Here is a 4,556-nt window from a genome sequence, read left to right on the forward strand (position 1 = left end):
CCCAAGCCTGTGTTAAATGCAGACTTCTTTCCCACGTTGCTCACACTGACTTGTAGCCAACTACACAGCCTGGTCAACTGGACAGGCAAGGTAGCATATTACACTGTAGGGTTTGGGCTCTTATGTTACAAGCAACTGAAACAACTCCCTCTAATATAAGCAAAATGGCATTTACTATACAGATATTAAGGACTCAGAAATCAATTTATAGGGGCACCTGGGTGGCTCAGTCGGTTAAGCATCCAACTTTGGCTCAGGTCATGATCTCACAGATTGTGGGTTTGAGCCCTGCATCAGGCTCTGTGCTGATAGCTCAGAGCCTGGAGCCTGCTAAGGATTCTGTGTCTCCCTCTCTCTGCCCCTCTCCCACTCATGCTCTGTATCTCTCTGTCTCAAAAATAAATAAAACATTTTTTAAAAAGTAGAAATCAATTTACAAAAGTTGGGGAACCAGGATTAGAAGTGGGCAGAAATGAGGGATGGCAAGCACTAGTCATGTAAAAACACATTTGGGGCACTGAAGGTAACAGAATGAACTCCAATATTCCCTTGTCCTGTAGTCACTTGCTTAAGATTCAAAATCATAGGTGGGGCGCCTGGGTGGCGCAGTCGGTTAAGCGTCCGACTTCAGCCAGGTCACGATCTCGCGGTCTGTGAGTTCGAGCCCCGCGTCAGGCTCTGGGCTGATGGCTCAGAGCCTGGAGCCTGGAGCCTGTTTCCGATTCTGTGTCTCCCTCTCTCTCTGCCCCTCCCCCGTTCATGCTCTGTCTCTCTCTGTCCCAAAAATAAATAAAAACGTTGAAAAAAAAATTAAAAAAAAAACAAAAACAAAAACAAAATCATAGGAAAAACAAAAAAAAAAGAGTTGAATAGACCAAATGTCTCCAGCCTCACAGCAAAAAGAATATGGCTCCTTTGATTTTAATACGAAGAAGTGTATACCTGGATTGATCATCTCACCAAAACTATATACAACTTCTGAGAAAGACATCTATGTACCTTAGGAAGGGACAAGTAATGCTGAATATACAAAATAGACATGTGTTCATGACATACATGATAAGACCTTTCCTATACCCTGTCCTTAAAAGACACAGTTACTATAAAGCCATGCCTTCTAAATCTTAAGTGAAATTATATGCTGCATCACTGCTGAGCCACATGTGTAAGGAACTGGCCAGGTCTAAATTTGATTCATCTGTCTTTTTTTTTTTTTTTAATTTATTTAATTCACCATGATTCACTTAATTAAGAAACTAGTATCTGTATTTTTTCACAAAGGTCTCCTAAGAAACATCATGAACTCCTTACAGCTATAAACATATGCTATTTTTCCATGACATTTCTATGACCTAGAAGTCTAGCAATCCTATGGTAAATAAAGTTAACTTTTAAGAATTTAACCATTAGGTAGATGCTTATTAAGCATTCATATTTTTACATTTGTCAAGTACATGTTGTGACTCAGATTTCTATCTTCCTCTCCAAAAGTTCACAGTCTACTATAAAAGATAAAAGATAAAGATAACTTTTATTACCAAGAAAGATTTTTTTAATGTTTATCTATTTTTGAGAGAGAGAGAGAGAGAGAGAGACAGAGTGTGAGTAGGGGAGGGGCAAAGAGGGAGACACAGAATCTGAAGCAGGCTCCAGGCTCCGAGCTGTCAGCGCAGAGCCCGATGCAGGGCTTGAACTCACGAACTGCCCGATCATGACCTGAGCTGAAGTCAGATGCTTAACCTACTGAGCCACCCAGGCACCCCTCTAATTCTTCTTAATGCCTGCATGGTGTTCGATAATTTTTCCAGCGCCTGCAGAGGTGCATGCACAAACTTTAAAAACCTTAAAGGACTATTGAGCCAGCATTGCCAGACTTCACATTTTTCAGGAAAGCCAGAAATCCAGATCTTTATTTACAATTATCCCATTTAAAAAATACTGAGTACCTGAGGTTCACACAAAACCAGAAGTAGTGCCTGTTCTCAACAGATTGGAAAATCACATCTTCCAAAGTCATCACCTAGAGGACTGAAAAGAGGTCTTCCCTCAATAGTAAGATAAAATTAACCTAGATAATGATTCCACGGAGATGGTGGAGTAGGGATCACCAGGAATCAGTCTCCCATCTAGACAAAAATGGCACTGGCAGAATCTGATGTAACTATTTTGGAATTCTGGAATGTTTTGAAGCATTGCAACTTACAGAGGAAGGCTTGGATGGTAAATTTTGGTTAATTTTGGTCAATTTCAGCTCAACACAGTAGCAGCTACCCCATCCCCACCCCAGCCACATGGCAGGCAGCTGTGTGCACGTTCTTGGAACAGCTTACATACAGCCTCTAGGAGCGAGGGTGGACAAAAAGGGCCGTCTTCCAAATATTGGTGATCTGTGTTCTCACTGCTGATTGTTGCTTCTGATGCAAAAAGATAGGTAGCCACTTTTGCTGCACCCCTCCCTATACCCCTCATGATTCCCCCATTACAAGCCCCTCCCCCTCTGGCTGAGCTGACTTCCAGGAAATTTAAATGGCCAGTGCTCTTTTCTGACCCCTTCAGTTTTCACCTTTCCCCTTTCATGAGCCAGACTTTAAAGATTGGATATTCAGGGGCGCCTGGGTGGCGCAGTCGGTTAAGCGTCTGACTTCAGCCAGGTCACGATCTCGCGGTCCGTGAGTTCGAGCCCCGCGTCAGGCTCTGGGCTGATGGCTCAGAGCCTGGAGCCTGTTTCCGATTCTGTGTCTCCCTCTCTCTCTGCCCCTCGCCCGTTCATGCTCTGTCTCTCTCTGTCCCACAAATAAATAAACGTTGGAAAAAAAAAATAAAAAAAAAAAGATTGGATATTCAAAAATAACTGCATGGCTAGAGAAAATTTAAAAATGATTGCACTTGCCCAAGGAAAGGCTCAGAAAAGACCTAAGAAGATATTATATTTATACCTCAGGCTGATCCTTTGCACAGAGACAACCTCAAACAAACAAACAAAAACAAAAATCCCCAAAACAATAACAAACAAACAACCCAGCAAACCCTGGGGGAAGGGGAAAACTTGATTACCAGACTTCCCAGATTATTAGAATCAAAAGTCCAGTGTTTAACCAAAATCCACACAAAGCATACAAAGAACTGGGACAGTGTGGCCCATTCAAAGGAAAAACAATTTGACAATTTGCCCCTGAAATAAACTTAATAAGATATATGAAATGAATACTTTATTTTTTTTTCAACGTTTATTTATTTTTGGGACAGAGAGAGACAGAGCATGAACGGGGGAGGGGCAGAGAGAGAGGGAGACACAGAATCGGAAACAGGCTCCAGGCTCTGAGCCATCAGCCCAGAGCCTGACGCGGGGCTCGAACTCACAGACTGCGAGATCGTGACCTGGCTGAAGTCGGACGCTTAACCGACTGCACCACCCAGGTGCCCCTGAAACGAATACTTTAAAACAACTGTCTTAATATGTTCAAGGAACTAAAGGAAGTTGTAGGGAAAATCAAGAAAACAGGGTGTGAACAAAACAGGCATATCTATAAAGAGAAAACCTAAAAAGGGAAATTCTGAAGCTGAAAAGTACAATAACTGAAATTGAAAATTCACTAGCAATATTCAAAAATAGATTTGAGCAGGCAAAAGGAAAAATCAGTGAACTTGAAGATAGGACAATGGAAATTATTCAGGCTGAGGAACAGGAAGCAAAAAGATTGAAGGAAAGAAATGGAGCTAAAGGAAATATGGGACAACACTAAATGTAGCCACATACTTATCATGCGAGTCCCAGAAAGCAAAGTGAAAGAGGCAGAGAGAACATTTGAATAATGGCTGAAAACTTCTCAAATTTAATGAAAGCCATGAATATAAACATCCAAGGAGCTCAACAAACTCCAAGTAAGATGAAGCTACAGGCCCACGTTGAAACACATAACCAAACTCTCAAAAGAAAAAGACAAAGAAAAAAACTTGAAAGCATCGAGAGAAATCATAACATACAAGTTCTCCGATAAATTATCTGCAGATTTCTTATCAGAAATTGTAGAGGTCATAGGACAGTGGGCCAATATATTCAAAGTGCTCAAAAATACTATCAACCAAGATTCCTACATTCAGCAAAACTATTCTTCAAAAATGAGGGGAAAATCAAGACATTTCCAGAGAATAAAAGCTGAGATGGTTTATGACCATTAGACCTGCCCTGCAGGAGCTGCTGGACGGGGTCCTGCAAGGTGAAACAAAATGGTATTAGATAGTAACTCAAAGCCATATGGAGAAACAAAGATCTCAATAAAAGTAAATACAGGGGCATCTTTAAAAGGCAGTGTTATTGTAATAATGGTTTGTAACTGTACTTTTTGGTTTTTACATGAGTTAAGAGACTAATACATTAAAAGAAAGAACAGCTATTGGTGTAAAAGCTAGTATTACTGTACCATTGATTTACAACTCCAAATAATGTTTTCTACATGATTTAGGACAGTAACGCATTTGAAAGAATTACTATATATTGTGGCAGGCAATGTATACAGATGTAATTTTGTGACATCAACAGCTAAAAAGGGCAGAAT

The 4,556-nt window shown here is 40.7% G+C and overlaps 1 long non-coding RNA gene across 1 annotated transcript; it reads left to right on the forward strand.

Annotated features, from left to right (window-relative positions):
- Positions 1–345: 345 nt before the first annotated feature.
- LOC121013580 (uncharacterized) lies at positions 346–1,403 on the forward strand. The gene is made up of 2 exons (XR_005782788.1): positions 346–587; positions 846–1,403. It is a non-coding gene; the product is annotated as an uncharacterized LOC121013580 (long non-coding RNA).
- The last annotated feature ends 3,153 nt before the right edge of the window (positions 1,404–4,556 follow it).

This window comes from Herpailurus yagouaroundi, unplaced genomic scaffold, assembly GCF_014898765.1.
Source record: "Herpailurus yagouaroundi ecotype Mexico unplaced genomic scaffold, PumYag 199, whole genome shotgun sequence".
NCBI classification, from domain to species: Eukaryota; Metazoa; Chordata; class Mammalia; order Carnivora; family Felidae; genus Herpailurus; species Herpailurus yagouaroundi.